Genomic DNA, 23,590 nt, shown 5'->3' with positions numbered 1-23,590 from the left:
ATCTAAAGAGGTGTTTCCAGTCCTGCCGGTTGGTCTCCATTTAGAATGGTCTGGAAATGAGCATGAGAGCAGCTGTAGCTACAGATTTTAAGACAAATCTAGAGTCAAGGTTTTCTGGTGTGTTCCCCAAATCGACACAACCAAAAATAGAGAGAGAAATTTCATTAAGTATGGGCTCTAATTGTCAACATTTGCAGGTGTGAATCCCAGGCCACAGACCTAGGTAACAAAAGATAATGAGTTTTTTTATGTATTTAAATCAACTTAATGTCAACACCATCTTTTCCTACATAGCAAGAAGGAAATATATTCCCAAGCATACTTGACTGGCCCCAAAGCTCCCTCACTCCAAGAGTCATGTGGAAGCTCAGGGTCTCATAGTGCCAAGATATGGGGTAGGCCCTCTGGTCACCGGTCATTGGATTGTATGGTGACTGCTGAGACACCCATTTTCCTGGCCAGTGTAATCCCTTCAAACCTGTTGACTCTGTTCCTCTATGGGATCTTTGGCAAGGCTGCTGCCTAGTGTCTTATCTCCCTAGGTGTACGACAAAGATAAACTTTTGAAGATTTGGTCACCTCCTTAGGGCACTGTTAGGGAGATGTCTCTTGTCCCTAAAGCTGAGGAATCCAGAGAACTCTGTCCCTCTTTCCCCTCTCCAGGAATCTTTTAGTGTGATGAACATTGCACTTTCTTCATGTTTCCCTTACCACCCCTCCCCTGCTGCACCAATGGATTAACGTCCTCTACTTCTGCAAACAAAAGTCCAGAAGGCCAGTGTGGCTTAGCTGAGCATCATCCAATGCACCAGGAAGTCGCCAGTTTGGGGCACATGCCCTGGTTGCCAGCCCCATCCCCAGTGGGGGTGTGTGTGAGGCAGCCAATCAATACTTCTGTCTCTCTCTCTCTCTCTCTCTTTCCTCTCTCTCTCAAATCAGTAAAACGTGTGCTTTTAAAAAAAATGTCAAGAAAGAAAATACCTTGCCGGCAAATTGTGCTTTCTGCTCTGCCACAGACCTCCTTTGAGACAAGGAAGCACAGAACCCATTTTTTGTTTAAAAGGGAGAAGGGAGAGGGGTCACTACATGGGGAATAAAAACAAATGAATAAATTTTAAAGTTTTGCCAATAAAATTTAAAATTAATGAGGGGAAAAAATAAAATAGAAGTGCTGAAAAGCCACGGCTGCCAAATAGAAGGCTTAATTGTATCAGGTGTCACTATCTTCTGTGATTCCTTAAAGTTTCATAAGAGATGCAATTTATTTAGGTATGAATTATGTCACTCCCTCCTTTCACACCCTAATTTTTTAGGGTCAAGAATGAGGAGTGTTTCTTGTCTACATTCTGTACCAAGTCAGCGTTTCTATCTCTAATTAATATGGGGCTTCTACTACAGCTAGAAACAAATATTTGCATTACAAATGAACTAGCATACAACCCACAATCAAGCTTCTTACTAAGGACCAGGTGCTTCTTTGAATAGAATCCATTTACTATAGACTTTCCAATTTTGAGTAGCAAGGTGGCTTAGGTGCAGTATCTCTGACAGCTTGTGAGCCTAATAATTCACTGATGCATTTAAAATAACCATTTGCTAAAATTTTTTATTCATTATAGATGCTGGTTCCAAGAAATAAAGAATCCACATTTTGGGAATTCATACGTCTAGTTTATTCCACATATAAAGCCTGGATCCTGGTAAAACTAATGAATCACTGGAAGAGGGGAGGTCAGGTCTTCATAAAACCATAACCACTACTGACTTCAGAAATGGATTCAAATGGGCTTAAACCATAGTGGGATTTCTGTTCCATTTAACAAGGCCAGAGGTAGGTTAGGTCTAGGATTGGTCAATCCAGGGGCTCAGCAACATCATAGAAAGCCCAGATTCTGTCCTAATTCCCCTCTGCCACCCTATATGTGTTGGCTTTCCCCCTTATGGTCCCAAGACAGCTGAAGCACTTCTGAGCATCAAGATTTCCAGACCTTCTTGCTTCTCTCTCTTTTAAAGAAAATATGCTTTATTGATTTCTTTTTTTTTTTTTAGAGAGAGAGGAAAGGAAATGGATAGAGAGACAGAAACACTGATGAGAGAGAAACATCATCAATTGGCTGCCACCTGCATGCCCCTCACCAAGGATCAAGCCCACAACCCAGGCATATGCCCTAACTGGGAATTGAACTGGTGATCCTTTGGTGCCTCAACCAGAGCCACATCAGCTGGGCACTTGTCTTTCTCTCTGTTTTTGTGTGTTGTTGTTGTTGTTGTTTTTTGTCAGTTCTCATGCGAGGATACTTTTCCATTGAGATATTATATATATATATATATACACTAGAGGCCTGGTGCACAAAATTTGTGCACAGGGCTGAGGGTCCCTCAGCCCAGCCTGCACCCTCTTGCAATCTGGGACCACTGGTTCCTAACCGCTCGCCTGCCTGCCTGATTGCCCCTAACTGCCTCTGCCTGCCTGCCTGATGCCCATAACCACTTGCCTGCCTGCCTGATGCCCATAACCACTTGCCTGCCTGCCTGATTGCCCCTAACCACTCTGCCTGCCTGCCTGATTGCCCCTAACTGCTTGCCTTCCTGCCTAATTGCCCCTAACCACTCTGCCTGCCTGCCTGATCGCCCCTAACCCCTCTGCCTGCCTGCCTGATCACCCCTAATCACTCACCTGCCTGCCTGAATGCCCCTAACTGCCTCTGCCTCGGTCCCTGCCTCCTTGGCTTTGTCTGGAAGGACATCCGGAATGAGGTCCAGAAGGTTGTTAGGTTGTTCAGTCTAATTAACATATTATGCTTTATTATTGTAGATTATATATACGTATATAATATATACACTGAGTGGCCAGATTATTATGATCTCTGAACACATAATAATCTGGCCACTCCGTGTGTGTGTGTGTGTGTGTGTGTGTATAGAGGCCCGGTGCATGAATTCATGTGTGGGTGGGGTCCGGCCAGCCTGGCTAGGGGGAGGGGACATGGGTGGTTGGCCGGACTGCCTGCTGGTTGAACTCCTGGTTGAGGGGACAATTTATTTTATTATATAGGATATACACTGAGTGGCCAGACTGGCCACTCAGTGTATATACATTTCTGCTACTGTGTTTCTCTCTCCACATCCCATGCTTGAGGTTACTTCAACTGCCACCATCCCTTTCTTAACAGCCTCAAGTGTATTCTCTCTTTTACCCACAACCCATCACATACCTCCACTCCATGTCCCCAGAAGCCTTCTAATTCCCTATTTAAGAAAGTGGAGAGAATTTCTTTTTCCAATGACTAAAGGAGAGCTCAGAATTCTGTTTATCTCATTTATTTATTCACTTAGTATATATTTATTGAGTGTCTACCATATGTCAGCTGAGGATACAAAGGTAAATAAAGCACAGCTTCTGCCCTCAAGGAACTTGTAGAGGAAACAAGTAAATAGGCAAACCATCTAGTATGATGGTTGTTATAGAAACCATATTATAGCCCTAGCCAGTTTGGCTCAGTGGATAGAGCGTTGGCCTGTGCACTGAAGGGTCCCAGGTTCGATTCCGGTTAGGGGCGTGTACCTTGGTTGCGGGCACATCCCCAGTGGGGGGTGTGCAGGAGGCAGCTGATCGATGTTTCTCTCTCGTCGATGTTTCTAACTCTCTATCCCTCTCTCTTCCTCTCTGTAAAAAATCAATAAAATATATTTAAAAAAAAAAGAAACCATATTATAAGGGAGTGGGGTTAGAGAACTATTGATAATATGGTTCAGGGACATTGTGGGGGAAAATAAGTATTTGCAAGGTGGATTGGAACCAAACCACGTTGCTGATGTTTCCAAACTACTGGCTTAAAAATGAAATTTTTGAAGAATAATCAATTTACCAATCAGGGCCATATAGTGTTCCATATTAAGAGGAAAGCATGAGGGGAGGTTAGATTCTCCAGCTTTTCAAAGCAGTTGGTGACTTTGTCATTTACTAACTTACTGGAAGCATCTCTTTTCTAGATTTTAATTAGAAGTAAATATATGATGTTAAAATATATTCTACTAACTGCTGAATGTTTCTTGTAAATTTTCATCAAGTTTCAGAAGAAACAAAATATTTTAGAACGATATTTTATTGATCTGGGTCTCTCTTACTCAAGATCATTTTCACTTATTGCAGAGTTGTGTCAGGAGTCAGGGAGATGTTATATGATTTGGCGGCTCCTTCTTCTTGAGAATCATCCTCACTTCCCATGTGGCTTTCCTGGCTCCTCCTCAGACTCATCCAGTCATTGTCTCCACATCTTGGTCCTTTGCTCTTTGCTAGTCTCTGTGCACACCCTCTCCCCTGGAGAGAGCATCTGTTTATGCGATGCTCCTGTCACAACCACGTGACTTATACACCAATTTACACTTTGGTTCTGTCTCTCTTCCAAGTGCTAAATCACATTTCCATATGACTGATGGATATTTCCAATTGGGTATATTGCTAGTAATTCCAACTTAGCACACTTAAAGTCACCATACCCTCCTTCATCATCTCCAATTCTATCCCTAATACAGGGTGTTCCAAAAAAGTATACACACTGTAACCGCTGCTAGCTCAGTTTTAAAGATGAAATGTATTTTAATGAACACTGCCTTTATAATTATTCAAAGTGTGTATATACATTTTTGGGGGGATACCCTATATTTATTTATTCGAGGCCAACCAGTTCAAATCCCATCTTCCCTATAGTAGTGCCTGTTATGGGACTTGACCTATTATAGACCAGACTATAGACTGGTGAACAGGCAGCCTCCCCCCAGAGATCCAGGTGATGATGTATCACATAGTGAGTGGCAATCATCTCAGCTAAAACTGATCTCTCATTTCTGATCTTCTAAAACGTTCATTGTCTATGTAATAAAGATACAGCAACAAGAAGGGCTTACTTCGAAGAGAATTTGTATGGGCTGGGCGCTATTGTAAGTGCTTAACATACAGTAACCCATTTAATCTTCACAACCCTGTGAGATAGCACTGTTTCCCCTACCTTCGTTTTTTACAGAAAAGGAAACAAAGACAGAGAGAGGTGAAGAAACTCATCTAGGATTACAAAGCTGGTGAGTGATGAGTTTGCTTCCAGGAAAGCCAGGGAAATAAAATTATAACAAATTCCGTTTGGGGTAAAAATAAAGCATTTAAACCAGTAAAACATACACTGAACCATGTATATAGGGAAGCACATTTTCCTTTTGGCATTGGGCTGCAATATGACTTGGCCTAGCATTATTGGAACCTGCCTTTATTTAAACTTTTGCTATTTTGTGCATCATACAGCTTTTACATTAATTTGATTTTTTAAAACATCACATTAAAATATGTATCTTGATTATTAGGTTGTTTTGGGCACACCCTCTTAAATTTTGTGCTGCTCTAATCCTGGCTTGAATGGTATAGAGTTAGGATTCAAACCAAAGCAATCTGGCTCCAAGTCTCCTGACTGTTACACTACTCATGTCCTAGAAGTCCGATTCTTGTATCTATAGCTACATATCACTGTTCTTTTCAATTAAACTAAAATACCTTGAGGGTATAGACCATTTATTATACTTCCTTCTTATATTTCCAAAGCATTTAGCATGGTGTTTGTTCGGCACCCAAGGGTGCTTGATACAGGTTGGCTAAAGGGAATCAAAAGAGATTTTTTTAAAAAAAAGAGAGAGAGAGAGAGAGACTTTTCTAGTGGGCTGAGATTTACCATCACCACCATCTACTGTTGCCACAATTTATAGTTTTGCTTTCTTTACTGCAATTTCCCTCATAAAAAAATAATTCACTGAATATTACATTTCATAAAAAGATGATGGCCCTGTTCCATGTGGCTCAGTTGATTGCACATCATCCTATGCACCAAAAGGCCAAGGGTTTGATTCCCAGTCTGGGCACATACCCAGGTTGCAGGTTCAATCCCCAGTCTGGAGTGCATGCGGGAGGCAACCAATCAATATTTTCTCTTACATGGATGTCTCTCTCTCTCACTCTCTCAAATCAATAAAAATGTATTTTTAAAAAAGATGATGAATGAACACATCAATAAAAACTTTATGAAAATTAAGTGCTTTCTTCAAACCAGTGTTTTCTTTTCAGTGCAACTTTTTGCATTTCTCGGAAATATATGGCTTTTGGGAAGAAATCCTAGAAGGTTTAGTTTTGTGAGTGAACAATCAGTGTTGTAAAGAGAAGATAGGATGTTCATTGACATCATTGTCAGCGCTTTAGCTACAAAATGATAGTTTCTGAAGGCACCACAGTTCTGCGGTTTATGTTTCTACTACAAACCTGAGCTCCTCCCACCCCTTGCTGTGCAATCCTCTTCACCTGTAGGTGTGCCCCTCTCGGCTAGTAATGTCACTCCTGGTTGCTTACATCTTCTCCAGCAGCACTCTGGGAATGACAGAAGGGGATGAGTATTTTCCCTCCTGCCAGCGAACGATTAGAAACGCGGCTTTTTTTTGGAGGTGGGATCAGTGATGAATAAGACAATTTCTTCAGGGTGCATTACATAAAACCTTCTGAGAGCTCTCCTCAGGGTAGGAGTCTTGAAGACAAAATAAAGGAAATGGATAGCACCAGGGAAGGTTCATAGCAGGTGACTTCTGGGCCCCTCTTGCTGAGCATTGTCGTTGTCAGAGTTCTACACCCTTCGCAGGTCCACTTCTGGGCTGGAGTGAAAAAGATACAAATCACTTTGATGTGTTTGTCTGTATGTGAAAATCCTCTGAGCAGGTTTGAGCTTCTCTTGAATTTTACTTTGGAGTATTGTATACTTCCCAGTTTATGGATCCATTTACAAAGAGCCTTCAAAGAATAGAGCCAGGCACACTATCACCAGCTTGAAATTTGGGGTCATACTGATGCTTCCTTATGCTCCTGGGTTCTGCCAGGCATAAAATACCGTACTCAGACATATTTGGAAATCTTATTGTTATTCGAGGTAGCATGAAGCACTGTGTAATTACTCAAACTCCACAGCTATAAAATTTGTCGAAGGTTTGTCTCACTATGAAGAGACCAGGTGTAAGGAGAACTGAATAGAATTGTTAGTTTGCTCTAAGGACAGTTTTGCTGAATATCATCTTTCCCATCAGATTTGTGCACTGAAAACCCTGCTTCATTCCTGGTGCAAACACAACTTCATGAATGTTGGGGAGAGAAGAAACACTCCTGCTGAACACAGTATTTTTTTTTTTTAATTGACATGAGAGAGAGAGAGAAACATGAATTTGTTGTTCTGCTTATTTATGCACTCATTAGTTGATCCTTGTATGTGTTCTGACTGGGGATCGAACCCTCAACCTTGGCATATCGGTACGATGCAATAACCAGCTGAACTACCCGGCCAGGGTGAACATAGTCTTTTTTGATGCAGTTGTTAGCTACTCCAAGGCATACCTCCTTATCACCTACCAGCCGTGGGCAAACTACGGCCCGCGGGCCGGATCCGGCCCGTTTGGCTGTTCTATCCGGCCCGCGGAGCTGAAAGAGCGGAGGGTTCTCTTGCTCTCCCCTCCGCTCCTTTACTTTGAATTTATATTAGTTCACACAAACACTCCATCCATGCTTTTGTTCCGGCCCTCCAGTCCAGTTTAAGAACCCATTGTGGCCCTCGAGTCAAAAAGTTTGCCCACCCCTGATAGACCACCATGGGCTATAATGGGATGGCAAAATTTTTCAAGTTTAATTAACACTCAAATCCATTGTAACTTCAATTTTAATCATCTGAGCAGAGAAAAGAGTTTAGTTAGAGAAATCTGGTGAGAGTCTCCAAATGTATAAAGAAGAATAGCACGGAGAGTCAGTACAAAGTGAGAAAAAAGGTTGCGAAGAGTGGACAGCGGTAGGGCGCAGTGCCTACTACCTGGTGCCGCATGTTACCTCTCCGCGTTCTCAGGGGAGGCAGGAACATTTTGGAAATAAATGAGGCGGCCAGAACTTCCTCTGGGGTGAGCCAGGCTCAGACCAGGGCACAACAGAGGTCAACAAACATCCTACCACCCCTTCTGTATCAAGGCCAGTTCTATGTACAATGGCAGGGTGCTTAAATTTAGAGACATAAGGGTTTCATGTCTAATCTTAGATTTAGATGAAAAAAGGTTAAGAAAGTAACAAATGGGGAGGTCTGGAAGGATGTGATTTAAGGAACACGAATCGTGGGGCAGGTGCTGACCACGGGGCTGGAGACATGGTTGGACATAATGCTGTCCTCATGGAGCTGTCACCTGTCCAGGACTGTGTATCTTACATTCCAGCCCACTGCACCTCCAAGATTGCCTGGTGTTAGATAAATGGCAAGCACCCTTTCAAACCACGTGCTGATATGGATGGGAATTGTAACTAGACTCCCTTTTCTTCCCTACTTCCGTGGTATTGCCTGCACTTCAATAACCTTTGTACCACCCCTCTTCCACGCAGTGTTTCTTCAACACCTGCCTTGACTGTTCTCCTGCTGAGCTCTGCTCTACCACAGATTTGCCTCCCCAGAGAGCTAATTATAAGCCTCTATTTTAGGACCTACTTACAATGAAAGCTTGTGTCACATACCTATATACAAATTTTGATGGATGTAATTCCAGAAGAGTGTTGAAGCAATGCTCTTGGAGATGTTTGCCATCCAGGCGATGGTTCAGGGAAGTTGAAATAGGTCTGGTCGGGTCAGTGCTGGCCAAGTGGATGCCTAATACGTGTTTATTGACAAAAACCATCACGATAACGATGAAATGACCTTGTGCAAGTTTATTTGAAACATTTTCTGTTTATGTAAAGAGACAGAGGAACCTCTGTGTTCATCATGGTCACAGCTGAGGCTACCTCATCCTGGTAGGTAAGTGCACACCTTTCCAAGCCCACCAGCCTTTCTCTCCCTTGAGAAATAATGTTGCTGATCCAACAGTAGCTGAAAATATTTGAGCATTGGGTCTCAAGCTTTGGATTTTTAATCACAGCCTTTCTTGTTAATGCTATCATCTCTTCTAATGTTATAATCTCTTTTGGTCTCTGAGCCAGTTCTAAATGGCTGGGATGCTGTTATCACGGCCTCTTCTCCATTTCATAGGTGTGAGCTGAAAGGGGGGCGGGGCGGGAGGGTTGAAATAGGAACAGTGTGTTTGTTGATTTACCTACATCTTGGATTTTGAAAAGGAAACTCCGATCTTCCGAATTGTCTTTCATCATCTATTCAAGGCCGAGAACTCTGTAGAAATGCCCTCCCCTCAATACAAGACAAACAAAATCTCTGTGTTTGGAGCTTCCACGCACTTTTGTGTTTAAAGATGGAAATAGCTGTGGGACTAAAGATCTCCAAGCCCTATTGCAGGCCCCTGGTTTCCGTGGGGTCCGATAAAACCTTGTGTTGCTGAAAACCCTCCTTGGAATTCCCTCCACCTTGAGGCAGGGTTCAGCATTTCATCAAACTGACAGCAGGGGAATGTTTTACCTGCCTGACTTGTTCTTACTATTTTATCCAGGTTTCACTCAGTGTTTCTGCACCCCGCTGGGTGTGGGAGGTGTGACTCACCAGGTGAGAGGAAACTGTTCTGTGCATACATCCAGGGTGTTGCAGGATGATTGAGGAACTTCTCATTCAGGCTTGATGACATTTTGTTCTTTCTTGAATATTCAATTGGCTACTTGCTCCCAAGGAGAACCAGTCCGTTGAGAATTCAAATATTACATTAATTCCTCTTTCTACACAAGTGGCCAAACAAGTTTTTTACTGGAAACATAGCCTAGTGCCTGGAGGAAGATGGGGACGTGGAGAAGAGAGACTGAGTTTAAAAGGCAAAGGAACCTGTAGGGAATTGCTTTTCTGTCTAATTGCAAAGTTTATGACACTTTTTCATTGTCTGTCATCTTTGTGCATCAGTAGACTAAGAAAATATTTTAGTGAGAATAACCTCACATTAATCTGTGCCAAGAAGCTTCCTCTTTCCTGTCGTAGCACCATCCGCTTGGCCCAGATCTCAGAGGGACCTGACCCCTGGCCATCTGACTCCTCTGAGTTGCATTTTGTACATAACACCTCCTCCCTTCACTCTCAGACTAAGGACTTGTGCAGAACTCTAGTGGCTACAGACCTGCTACAACTGTGGGAAGAAGCTAGTTAGATGCACGCTGCTATAGTCAGGTGAACCTACCCACCAGGGGTTCTAGGGAAGTAACCTCACAGGCTGATCTGATCATACATTCCTAACTGGGCAGGTCATGGTTGGTAGTCACATCCCAGGCATATACCTTCTTTAGTAAAAGGTTTAGCGTTTTTTAAAAAATATATTTTTATTGATTTCAGAGAGGAAGGGAGAGGGAGAGAGAGATAGAAACATCAATGATGAAAGAAGCATTGATTGGCTGCCTCCTGCATGCTCCACACTGGAGCTCGAGCCCACAACCCAGGCATGTGCCCTGACAGGGAATTGAACCATGACCTCCTGATTCATAGGTCAATGCTCAACCACTGAGCCATGCCAGCTGGGCTAAGAGGTTTATCTTTGCTTTAAGCAAGCCCTGCCCATTGTTTCTGTGCATCTAGATTTACACACCTTTGAAATGCCTTTTTTTTTTTTTTTTCTTCAGAGTAATCACCCTCAAAAGAGCACATAATCCTAACTATCCTGGAATCCAATCCCCACCTTGCTTTCTCCCACCTTCCTGTAATGGTCCTCACATCCCCTCCTTAATTGCAAATGCGTAAAAGGAGCTGCAAACTGCATTCTCAGAGGCACTTTTCGCTGCCTGTTGAGATCTTGCTTCTAGAAATATCCTGTTTGGCTCAAATAAATTTTTTGTGAAAATTCTTTACAGGTTTGGACATACTTACCTCAATCCTTCCGAGGCTGGTACTCCCTCACTCTCAGAGGCTTGCTCACCCCTATGTCCTTTGGTTTCCCTCCTGAAGGCATTTCTAGAGCTGGGTAGCTTTACTCTCTTTTTAAGAACTTAATGTTACTAGTTTATTAAGTTATACCCAAGGGCATTCAAGTCAGGTATTTTGGGTAGTTGGTCCCAAACCCAACTGTATATTAGAATCATAGAGTAAGAGGAGGGGAAGAAGTTGGCTTAGAAATATAGATTCCAGGACTCAATGACTTAACTAATGCATTCCACCAAAAATTTAAAGGAGAATTAACACCAATCCTTCTCCTCAAAGTCTTCCCAAAAACTGAAGAGGAAGGAACACTTCCTAACTCATTCTATGAGAACAGCACTTTCCTGATACCCTGATATGAAAGCCAGAAAAAGACTCTACTAGAAAACTACAAACCAAGTTCTGTTATGACGATAGATTCAAAAATCCTCAACAAAATACTAGCAAATTGAATTCAGAAATATATTAAAAGGCTTATATATCATGACCAAATTCGACTTGTTCCTAGCTTGCAAGGATCGTTCAACATGTGAAAACCAATCAATGTCATACACCACATTAATAGAATGAAGGCAGAATAAACCACATGTTCACCTCAATTGCTGCAGAAAAAGCATTTGACTAAATTCAACACTCAATAAACTAGGGATAAAAGAAAACATCTTCAACATGATAAAGGCCATATATGAATAACCCACAGCTAACATCATACTCAATGATGAAAGACTGAAAGCTTTTCTTTTAAGATCAGGAGCAAAACAAGGATACCCACTTTTATTCAATATAGTATTGGGAGTTCTAGCCAGCATGATTAAGCATCAGAAAGAAATAAAAGACACCCAAATTGGAAAGGAAAGAATAAAATTATCTCTGTTCACAGATGACCTTATATGTAGAAAATCCTAAGGATTTCACAAACATGCATGTGTGCACACACATGCACACCAGCTAAAGTAAAACAAATTCAGTAATTGCAGGATAAAAAAATAACTCGTAAAAATCAGTTACATTTCTATACACTAGCAAAGAAAAATCTGAACTGGAAATTTAAAAAATAATTCCACTTACCATGATATTAAAAAGAATAAATGCTTAAGAATAAATTTTTAACCAAGGAGGCTAAAGACTCGGACACTGAAAACTACAAAACACTGCTGAAGGAAATTAAAGAAAATGTAAATAACTGGAACAATATACTGTGTTCAGGTATTGGAAGATTTGATATTGTTAAGATAAAATACTACCCAAATTGTTCTACATATTCAATGCAATCTCTATCAAAATCTCAGCAGCACTATTTTTGCAGAATAGAAAAACCTATTCTAAAACTCATATGGAATCTTGAAGGGGCCTGAATCTTGCAAAAGAAGAAGAAAGTTAAAGTTTTCACACTCCCTGATTTTATTTATTTATTTATTTATTTAAAAAATATATTCTATTGATTTTTTACAGAGAGGAAGGGAGAGGTATAGAGAGTTAGAAACATCGATGAGAGAGAAACATCAATCAGCTGCCTCCTGCACACCCCCTACTGGGGATGTGCCCGCAACCAAGGTACATGCCCTTGACCAGAATCAAACTTGGGACCCTTGAATCTGCAGGCCGACGCTCTATCCACTGAGCCAAACTGGTCAGGGCTGATTTTAAAACTTACTACAAAGCTGCAGTAATCAAAGCAGCATGGTACTGCAATACAGACAGACATATAGACCAATGGGACAGAATAGAGAGCCTGGAAGAAAACCCTTGCATCTATGCTCAAGCGATTTTTTGACAAAGGTGCCAAGACCATTCAATGGGGAAAAGATAATCTTTTCAACAAATGGTGCTAGAAAAATGGAATATCCATATTCTAAAGAATGAGATTGGACCCTTACCTTATACCATATACAAAAATCAACTCAAAATGGATAAAAGACCTAAACTTAAGAGCTAAACTATAAAATTAGAAAAACATAGGAAAAGCATTTCATGACATTGGATTTGATATTGATTTTTTTTTTGATGTGACATCAAAAGCACAGATAAAAAAATAGACAAATTGGGCTTCAACAAAATAAAAACTTTAATGCATTAAAGGTCACTATCAAGAGAGGAAAGACAATCCATAGAATGGGAAAAATATTTGCAAATTATCTATTTGATAAGGGATTAATATCCAGAATATATTAAAAATTGCTCTAACTCAACACCAGAAAATCCAAAACAACCTAATTTTAAAATAGGCAGATAATGACTGAGGTCTTATGGCTCTTCCAGCCCAGCTCAACTACTGAAAAAATGCAGCTGCATGAGTGACCTGAGTCAACAGAATTACCACCCATTCTACCTTCAGAATTGTGAGAAATAATAAATTGCTATTGTTTTGGGGGTAAAAAATGGGCAAGGAACTAAATATTTCTCTAAAGCAGATTTACATATGGCCAATAAGCACATGAAAAGATGCTCAACATTATTAGTCTTAGGGAAATCAACACTACAATGAGATATTGCTTCACACTCCTTTGGATGGCTATTACAAAAACAAACAAACAAACTAAGAAAAACAAACAAAACCTCCAGAAAATAGCAAGTGCTGGCGAAGATGCGGGGAAATCAGAACTCTGGTGCATTGCTGGTGGGAATGTAAAATGGTGCAGCTGTTGTGGAACACAGGTCAGTGGTTCCTCACAAAGTTAGACATAGGATGACCATATGATCCAGCAATTTCTCCCAAAGGAATTGAAAACAGAGACCCATGTCCTATTCCATGGCTCTGGGAGGGACTGAAAACCCAGAGCCCACAGAGGCTGAGAAACCGGCTTCTTATCATTGCCTTTGTCATCTCCGCTGCCGCCACAGCTGGTGACAAGAAACCTGGTTTTAGGCTTCAGTGGAGAACTCTTCCTGTGGGAAGGAGAAGACAGCTCTTACTTAGTGGTTTGCCTTCGGGGCCTCAGCGGCGTGGGTGAGGTGCCCTCCCTCCCCTAGAACCAGAGATTGCTTTGCATAAATCCAGCCTTGTTTGAAATCTATCAAGTCTTGTTAAGCCCAACACAACATCACGTAGCACTTATAAGAATAAAAGGACTTATGGTGTTAGAATGACCTAAATGGTGGGGGATGAGTTCTGAATTTGAAGGTGGAAAATGAACGGGGAACTGCAGTACCACTCCAATAGCTGAGACTGTTCACCAGTTCTACTTCTCTGACTCCAAAGCATGCTGCCTGGTATCCGAGTGACATGCTGGATCCCCACAGAGTGCTGTTAGCATCAGACAGTGTAACAAGAATTTACTCTCTACGTGAGCCCCAGACACCCACTAAGGTCATCACACAGAAGCAGAAGAGGAAGGTCTAATAGTCAAATAAAGGCAGGACATGTGCCACATCTCTAGGAGAGACAGCAGTTGCATTTGACTTTGGACCATTGGCAACAGTCCCCCAAATTAAATTCAGATAAAAAGGCAGAGATCAAGTAGTGGCATACCCACTGCACATCTTACATGAGAATGGGGAGACTTTCCTTACATACGTTAGTGTGTTACACAGCCCTGGGAATACGAGGAAGCTGTTAGGTCTATTGCCCATACATCCTGCAGCTGAAGATAACTATGGTGACAATGTTTGTGCTATACTCTGCTTACCCGATGTCCCCAATGTCTTAGTGATCGCCACTGAATCAGGAAGCTGTGTCACTGTGTTGTGCTGGAAGGGGAAGAAGGAGATGATCAAACATCAGAAAGGTCCTGGGTTTGCAGGGCTGACCTCATCTCTTCTCTGAGTGTGTGGAGCTGGAGCTTGCCCTGAAGCTGGCATTTGTAGAGAGTGATCCCTTTGATTCTGACTTTTCTTGTCCGATCAATCTTCACTTCCCAAGTGTCCCTCAAGCTATCACTGGACTCAGGAAGCTGATGAACATAGTGTTGGGCTATGAAGATGAGGATAGTTTATAGAAAGTTACTCCCAAATAGAAATGCTTTGTGGAACACACCGTTTGTACGAAGCCAGTGTTGTGCAGGTAGTCAGCTCTGATTTGAGGACTCTGGGGCCCGTGATGATCTGCATCACCAGGGCTTTATACAAATGCCTCCCAAGGCCTTTATTAAGCACAGTCCACCCAGCATCTCCTCCCCTGCTTTGTACTCAAGATGTTGCAGTGGTAGAGCCTCCCCTCTGAATTCTGGCTGAACCCTCGGATTCCTTTGAAAAGCATTTTAGAAGCACTTTGTAAGATAGTGATGCAAATTCAGCATTTTAAAAATCATCTGATAAGGAATGTCTTCATCTCATCAGCAGAGCCACCCAGGTGTTCAGGGAACAGTACATTCTTAAATAGGATCTGGCGAAGGAGGAGGTCCAGCTGAGGGTCAAATTATTATGAGACCAAAAAAAGAAACAATGAGAAGACCTCAGTTATTGTCAAGAAGAGAGGGAAAGTCTATGGGAAATGGCTGAGCGCTTAGCTGACAAATATGAGTAAGTCAAGGAAAAACAAGACGATATGAATAGGATGAATAAAGTACGTCACAGTTTTCATTCTCAGCTCCCAGTTCTCTCTGATAGCGAGAGAGACATGAAGAACGAATTACAGCCGATGCCTGATCAATTTTGACATTTGGGTAATGCCATCAAACAGGTTATTATGAAAAAAGATTATTAGCAGCAAAAGATGGAAAGTACCGAGTGTTCAAAAACCCACCATTACTCTCAGTACCTACCAGTGAAGGTGCATCCAGTCCATCCTAAAAGTGAAGGGTGAACACACAGGAGAAATGCTGAAGCAAATTAATGATATCTGAAATTGTGTAAATTTCTGACACCACCAACAGCACAGTCACACCTGAAGTTAACACAAGTGAAGGTTTAAATTCATATTGTAAAACAAACAGCATTTTCTAATTTATAGAGGCATTTAGGTTAAAAAAAAAAAGTATTGAAAACAGGGACTGAAATAGAAACTTACACACCAATGTTTATAGCGGCATTATTCACAATAGCCCAAAAAGTAAAAATAACCCAACTGTCCACCAAAATGTGGTAACTACATATAATCACACATTATCTATACTAATAGGTAATATGCTGATTAGACCAGGTCGACCGGCCATCTTCTGGACATCCGACTTCCTTCCAGACAAAGCCATGGTGGTGGGGGCCGAGGCAGAGGCAGTTAGGGGTGACCAGGCCTGCAGGGGAGGGCAGTTGGGGCATCAGGCAGGCAGGCAGGTGAGTGGTTAGGAGCCAGTGGTCCTGGATTGTGAGAAGGATGTCTGACTGATGGCAGTCAGACATCCCCTGAGGGGTCCCAGATTGGAGAGGGTGCATGCCGGGCTGTGGGACACCCCCCCGCCCCCCCCGCCCAACTCTGTGCACAAATTTTGTGCACTAGGCCTCTAGTTTAGCTATAAAAAGGAATAAGATTCTAATACATTCTATAACATAAATAATCCTTGAAACATCATGCTAAGTGAAATAAACCAAACACAAAAGAACACATATTTTATGAGGTACCTAGAAAGTAAAATAGAGGTTACCAGGAGTCTGGGGGAGGAGGAGATGGGAAGTTATTATTTAACAGGTACAGAATTTCTGTTTCAGATAAGAATAGTGGTGATGATGGCACAAAACAGTGAATATACTTAATGGCATAGAATTGTACACTTAAAAATGGTTAGTTAAAATGGTAAATTCTATATTATGTACATTTCACCACAGTAAAAAAGATTTTTAAAAAATATACACATACTGTAGACTTGCTCAAAGACCCCTGGACCTGCATGTACTGACTATACCTGTGCAGCTGTGCCCACACAGGTTTTAAAAACATGAATCTCCCCTCTTCCTGACTGCCCTTTGCTTAGGAATAGCTTCAGCTGCTCCAAAACTTGATGTAAGTTTAGATGCATGAAGGAACCAGTGGAAGGCAACACACAGGAAACTATGTGGCTTGAATGAAGGAGGGTGGAGGAGAACAATGTGGGAGAAGAATATGAAAATGATTGAGCTGCACAACCAGGAATACAACCTAGGGAAACAGAGCTTCACCATGGCAACGGATGCTTTTGGTGACATGACCAATGAAGAATTCAAGCAGGTGGTGAATGGCCTTCAAAACCAGAAGCACACGAAAAGAAAAGTGTTCCAGGAACTTCTCTTTGCTGAAATCCACACTCCCCGCAACTGTGAATTGGAGAGAAGAAGGCTGTGTAACTCTGTGAAGGCCCAGGGTCACTGTAGCTCTTATTGGGCTGTTCCAGAAAACTGGCAAACTGCCGAAACCGGTTTGGCTCAGTGGATAGAGCGTCGGCCTGCAGACTGAAGGGTCCCGGGTTCGATTCCGGTCAAGGGCATGTACCTTGGTTGCGGGCACATCCCCAGTGGGGGGTGTGCAGGAGGCAGCTGATCGATGTTTCTCTCTCATCGATGTTTCTGGCTCTCTATCCCTCTCCCTTCCGCTCTGTAAAATATCAATAAAATATATTTTAAAAAGAAAAAAAAAAAAAAGAAAACTGGCAAACTTATTTCACTGAGTGATCACCTTGTAGCCTGCTCTCAGTGTCAGGCAATGAGGGCTGCAATGGTGGCCTAATGGATAATGTCTTCTAGTATGTTAAGTTCAACAGAGGGCTGGACTCAGAGGAATCCTATCCATATCATGCAAAGGTTGAATCCTACAAATACAAACCCGAGGATTCTGTGGCCAATGACGCTGGCTTCGTGGACATCCGTGTACAGGAGAGGTCCCTCGCGAAGGCAGTGGCAACTGTGGAGCCCATCTCTGTTGTAGATGCATGAAGAAGGCATTGGTGGTGATCCAGACTGCAGCAGTGAAGACCTAGGTCAGTGGTCGGCAAACTGTGGCTCGCGAGCCACATGTGGCTCGCAAGCCGCGGTTTGCCGCTCTGTTGACTAATGAGTTTGCCGACCACTGACCTAGACTCTCGATTCCAATAATTACAGGCTGTTGTTGTTCCTTGTGATTAAGCCCCTCTCCCAGTGGTCGGCAAACTCATTAGTCAACAGAGCAGCAAACCGCGGCTTGCGAGCCACATGTGGCTCGCGAGCCACAGTTTGCCAACCACTGACCTAGGTCATGGTGTTCTGGTGGTTGACTATGGCTCTGAAGGAGCAGAATCAAATAACAGTAAGTATCGGATTGTCAAGAACAGCTGGAGTACAGCTCAGGGCAAGAATGGCTATGTAAAGATGGCCAAAGACCAGAACAACGCCGGTGGAGTCGCAGCTATCCGGCTGTGTGAGATGATGGTGATAAAGAAAGACTTGATTGCGAGCAGAATATCCAGAGGAGGAATTTTATCTTAAAATGGACCACATTTTACTGCAGCAGATCTTGAAGATCCAAGTTGTGACTTGAATTCTGTGACATTTTACACTGGTAAAATGTTATCACTTCTTTAATTACTGCTGGAAATAGTTTTGTATGATTGAGTTGCCTAATAACTAAAATTTTATGGCTTATCCCATATAATAAAATCCCAGCGACCGAAAGGCAGAATGACCAAAACAACTGGTTGACCAGTCGCTATGATGTGCACTGACCCTAGGGGGCAGGCACTCAACACAGGAGCTGCCCCTGGTGGTCAGTGTGCTACCACAGTGGGAGCGCCACTCAGCTGACAGGAAAGAGCGGCTGCTCCCGCTGCGAACCCCAGGCCTGTCTGCGATGGTAGCCTCCTCACCCCAAGCTCCTCCTCCTCTCTCCCTGCCGCCTCCTCTGGACCCCTGCAGGCCGGGCAGTGCTGCTACCACCGCTGGCTCGCAGAGCTGACCCCAGAGGCTGGGGGCAGGTTCGTGGCTGCTGCGGAACAGAGGCCCACTCTGCCACCTCTCAGTGCTGTTGTCCCTGAGCCCAGCCCCGACCAGGTCCTCTAGAGAGGCGAGTGCTCTGGCTCCACTGAAGATGCTGGACCAGGGAGTAGCTGCTCAGAGGGTGGGTCCACAGCTGCTGGGCTGACCGGGATGAGCGGTGCTCCAACAGCGGTCACGCCCCCCACCAGTGCACGATTCCCGTGCACCGGGCCTCTAGTAAGTATATACTAGTATAAAGTTTTACCTTCAAAAAACTTAATTCTATATGCAAAAAAACCCCCAAAACATATACCCCAGTCTTGATGAGGCTCACTGATTGATACAGTAAATATGGGTTGGGAACCTGGAATATGTATTTTTTATTTTATTTATTTATTTTTATTTATTTTAAAATATATTTTATTGATTTTTTACAGAGAGGAAGGGAGAGGGATAGAGAGTTAGAAACATCGATGAGAGAGAAACATCGATCAGCTGCCTCCTGCACACTGCCTACTGGATATGTGCCCACAACCAAGGTACATGCCCTTGACCGGAATCGAACCTGGGACCCTTGAGTCCGCAGGCCGACACTCTATCCACTGAGCCAAACCGGTTAGGGCTGGAATATGTATTTTTTAAAATATATTTTTATTGATTTCAGAGAGGAAGGGAGAGGGGGAGAGAGAGCTAGAAACAACAATGATGAGAGAGAATCATTGATTGGCTGCCTCCTGCATGCCCCCCACTGGGGATTAAGACTGCAACCCTGGCATGTGCCCTTGACTGGAATTGAACCCCGGGACCCTTCATTCCGCAGGCTGACGCTCTATCCACTGAGTCAAACCAGCTAGGGCTGGAATATATATTTTTTAATGCTTTCCTGTCTTTCTTATGGTTTAATCTCTGCCAGGTCTTTCCAAGGGAGCTGGTGCTAGCCTGTGAGGAAATGTTCACCACTCTATGTGAAATATGTGTGGATTGTTCGTAGAAGTAAGTGTACTAGATCTAAAGTGCTGCTTTAGAATCAGAGATTGTCATGACCCCATTGTTTCGGTGTTAAGGTCCCAGCCATTGAAGTGATGATGGCAATAGTTCGGCTTGCTTTTTAAATGTCTTAAATGTCGGTACTTGGCAAAATAGAAATGAGCCATCCTAAATTTTTGGAATGTTAATGGCTCGTTAAATTGCAAAGTCTGGGAAACTTTGCTCCAGACACCAACCATTTGAAAATAATAATGACAGAGAGACTGCTCCTGCTATTTATTTTACTTGCACACTAAGAAGTGGAAAGGACCCCAGACATTTTTCTCTTGTTCAGAGGACCCTGGCGCAAAAAATGGCACAGGTGAAATTGACAGCATTGGAGGCTATTCTCCTCGCTGCCTGTTGCAGTCTTCTTCCTCAGCAGGCAGGAGGGGCAGGCCTGAGGAGACAGGTGGGGTGGGGCCAGGAGAGGAGAGGACCGTATAACTTCCTGGAGAACAAGTTGTTATCCTGTCTTGGAGGGTGCTTTGAAGGCCCTCCTCACCTGGCCGAGTTGAGTTTGGAGGCTGAGGTGGGGCAGGGGCTGAAGTACAGCCATTTCTGGGGGATGCCTGTGTGCATTCCAGAGGAGGGTAGGGGGCGAAAGGGAGGGAGTGCCAGTGTGTGGGAGCCCCGCCCACTCCGCCCTTTAGAAGGATTAGTTAATTGGTGAAAGTGCTTCCGCAGCACAAAGGTCTGGAGACACTGCCTGTGCCATCGCTCAGGCCTGTGTGGGAGCTGCGTGTCTGAGACGCCGAGGCTCTGCTAGGAGGCTGTGCAACCAGAAGCAGCTCCTTCCTCTAGTGGGGCAGTCCTTTCAGAGAAAGTCTCAGGATTCCTATACAGTGCAATCTATTTCGACAGAGAAGCTAAGTTTATCTTATAAGATATTTGGGTAAACGAGCCACACCAGATTTCAGCTGTGTTTTAAATTTTTTGTGAGTTTTTAAAGTTTACACTCAGTCATTTATACATAAACAAGATTATGCAGTATGTTTTATTCTCTGACCTCTCTCTCTCTCTCTCTCTCTTTCTCTTTACTTTCACAGTGTTCACTGGAGATCTTTCTATGTTGGTACATATAGGCTTCCCTTATTTTCTTTTTTGAATTGATTTTTTGAGAGGGAGGGAGGGAGAGAGAGAGAGAAATATTGATCTGCTGCCCCAACCAGGGATGGAACCCACAACCTGGGTATGTGCTCAGACTGGGAATCAAACTCACCACCTTCTGGTCTACAGGATGACACTCCAACCAACTGAGCCACATGGGCCAGGCCTCCCCGTTTTCTTTAACAGCCACATTCCTTTCCGATAGCTGTATAGGACGCATAGGCTGTTAGCCATTTTTTACCATTGCAAACAATACTAAACATTCTTGTACACAAATGTGTGCACATATGTGTAAGTGTTTCTGAAGGATGTATTCCCAGAAATGGAATTTCTGGACCAAAAGACATGCACATTTCAATTTTTGGTAAAAAATACCAAGGATCTCTCCTCAAATTCTGTTCTAATTTATTTTTTTTAAATACGTTTTTATGGATTTTTTTCTTTTTTTTAGAGAGAGAGAAAGGGAGAGGGATAGAGAGATAGAAACATCGATGATGGTCAGCTGCCTCCTGCACATCCCCCTACAGGGGATAGAGCCCACAATCCGGTCATGTGCCCTGACCTGGAATCGAACTGGTGGCCAGTTGGTTCCTGGGTCAATGCTCAACCGCTGAGTTACACCAGCCAGGCGATTCTGTTCTAATTTAGATAGCCACCATCATACTCATCAACACTGGACTTGGCATCAGGTTTTTTTTTTTTCTTTTTTAGGAAGCCATTTTTACAAATGATTCTTTTTTTTTTTTAATTTCTTTATTGATTAAGGTATTACATATGTGTCCTTATTCCCCCATTACCCCCCACCTCCCATTCATGCCCCCACCCCCCTGTTGTCTGTGTCCATAGCATCAGGTTTTTTTAATTACCTGCATCATGTGCAGAAAAAGCTGTGTCATTTTAAATTTCATCTCTCTGATTTACCAGTTAGGTTGTACATCTTTTCATATGCCTACCCACCATTTGGAGTTAAGGTACACAAGTTGTAAGTGTACTGCCTAATGAATTAACACAAGGTGAATTCTTCTTTAATCACCACCCAGGTCAAGAAGTAGATTATCAGACCTTCTCTTACTTCCCCCAAAGTAATCTCTATCCTGACATCTAACCCCTATAGATTAGTTGTGTCTGTTTTTGAACTTTATATCAATGAAATCATACACATGCACTCCTTTGCATCTGGCTTCCTTCATTCAACATTATGCTTCTGAGTCATCCATGCTCTTGCCTGTAGCTGTAATATATTCATTTACATTGCTCTTTATATTTCATTATGTGAATACACCACAATTTATCCATTGATGAACATTTGGGTAGTTTCCAACTTAAAGCTATTAGCAACTAATGTTGCTATGAACATTTAGTATATGTGTGCATACATTTCTGTTGGGTGTATATCTAAAAATAAAATTTGGGGGTCATGAGCAGTGCTCTATCAACCTGACCTATTATATTTGTGAATTTCCTATAAATATTCCTTGCACATTAAACGTTGGGTGGTTTGTATGTTATTATTTATTTGTATGTGCTCTATTTATTCTGGATGTTAATTCTGTGTTACATCTGTTGTAAATATTTCTCCTAGTCTTTATTTGTATTGCCTTTTATTTCACAAAGTTAAAAAATTTTACGCAATCAATTCTGTAAATCTTTTTCTTTATGGTTTCTGGGATTTATATCTTGCTCAGAAAATCCTTTCTTATCCCAAGGTTATAAATATTCTCTTATGTTTCCTTCTAATACTATTTTATTTTCACATTAGGTTTTTTGATCAGTCTGGAATTTATTTTGTGAGGATAAGAGACAGAGGCTAATTTTTGTTGTTGTTAATCCTCATCTGAAGATATTTTTCCCATTGATTTTCAGAGAGAGTGAAGGGCAGGGGAAAAGAGAGAGAGAGAGAGAGAGAGAGAGAGAGAGAGAGAGAGAGAGAGAAAGAGAGAGAGAGAAAGGGGGGACAGAAAGAGAGAGAAAGAGAGAGAGGGACAGAAAGAGAGAGAGAGAGAGAGAGAGACAGAAAGAGAGAGAGGGGGGACAGAAAGAGAGAGAAAGGGGGGACAGAAAGAGAGAGAGACAGAAAGAGAGAGAAAGGGGGACAGAAAGAGAGAGGGATAGAAAGAGAGAGAGAGAGACAGAAAGAGAGAGAGAGAGAGGGACAGAAAGAGAGAGAGAGACAGAAAGAGAGAGAGGGGGGACAGAAAGAGAGAGAGAGAAAGGGGGAACAGAAAGAGAGAGAGGGACAGAGAGAGAGAGAGAGAGAGAGAGGGACAGAAAGAGAGAGAGGGGGTACAGAAAGAGAGAGAAAGGGGGGATAGAAAGAGAGAGAAAGGGGGGACAGAAAGAGAGAGAGAGAGAAAGGGGGTACAGAAAGAGAGAGAAAGGGGGGACAGAAAGAGAGAGAAAGGGGGGACAGAAAGAGAGAGAGAAAGGGGGGACAGAAAGAGAGAGAAAGAGAGAGAGGGACAGAAAGAGAGAGAGGGGGGACAGAAAGAGAGAGATAGAAAGAGAGAGAGAGAGACAGAGAGAGAGAGAGACAGAAAGAGAAAGAGAGAGAGAGAAGGACAGAAAAAGAGAGAGAGAGGCACTTCAATGTGAGAGAGACACACCAATTGGTTGCCTCCCCCATGAGCCCCACCGGGGCCAGGGATGGAACCTGCAACCCATGCCCGTGAATCGGATCTGAGACCCTTTGGTGCAAAGGCCATTGTTCTCATGACTGGGTCACACTGGCAAAGGCCAGAGGCTAATTCATTATCTCATACTTAGAGAATGAATAAAATTATACC

The 23,590-nt window shown here is 42.8% G+C and overlaps 2 pseudogenes across 2 annotated transcripts; both read left to right on the top strand.

Annotated features, from left to right (window-relative positions):
* Positions 1-13,464: 13,464 nt before the first annotated feature.
* LOC308253924 (nuclear pore complex protein Nup88-like) lies at positions 13,465-15,522 on the top strand (annotated as a pseudogene). Its single transcript has 2 exons — positions 13,465-13,497; positions 13,851-15,522. The product of its transcript is annotated as a nuclear pore complex protein Nup88-like (transcript).
* A 1,182-nt stretch (positions 15,523-16,704) lies between these two features.
* On the top strand, positions 16,705-18,185 carry LOC308253894 (procathepsin L-like; annotated as a pseudogene). Its single transcript has 3 exons — positions 16,705-17,143; positions 17,353-17,645; positions 17,958-18,185. The product of its transcript is annotated as a procathepsin L-like (transcript).
* Positions 18,186-23,590: the final 5,405 nt, after the last annotated feature.

This window comes from Plecotus auritus (genome assembly GCF_963455305.1).
Source record: "Plecotus auritus genome assembly, chromosome: 1".
In the NCBI taxonomy this organism is placed as follows: domain Eukaryota; kingdom Metazoa; phylum Chordata; class Mammalia; order Chiroptera; family Vespertilionidae; genus Plecotus; species Plecotus auritus.
The sequence above is the reverse complement of the archived record's forward strand: the minus strand, read 5'-3'. Positions and strand labels throughout refer to the sequence as shown.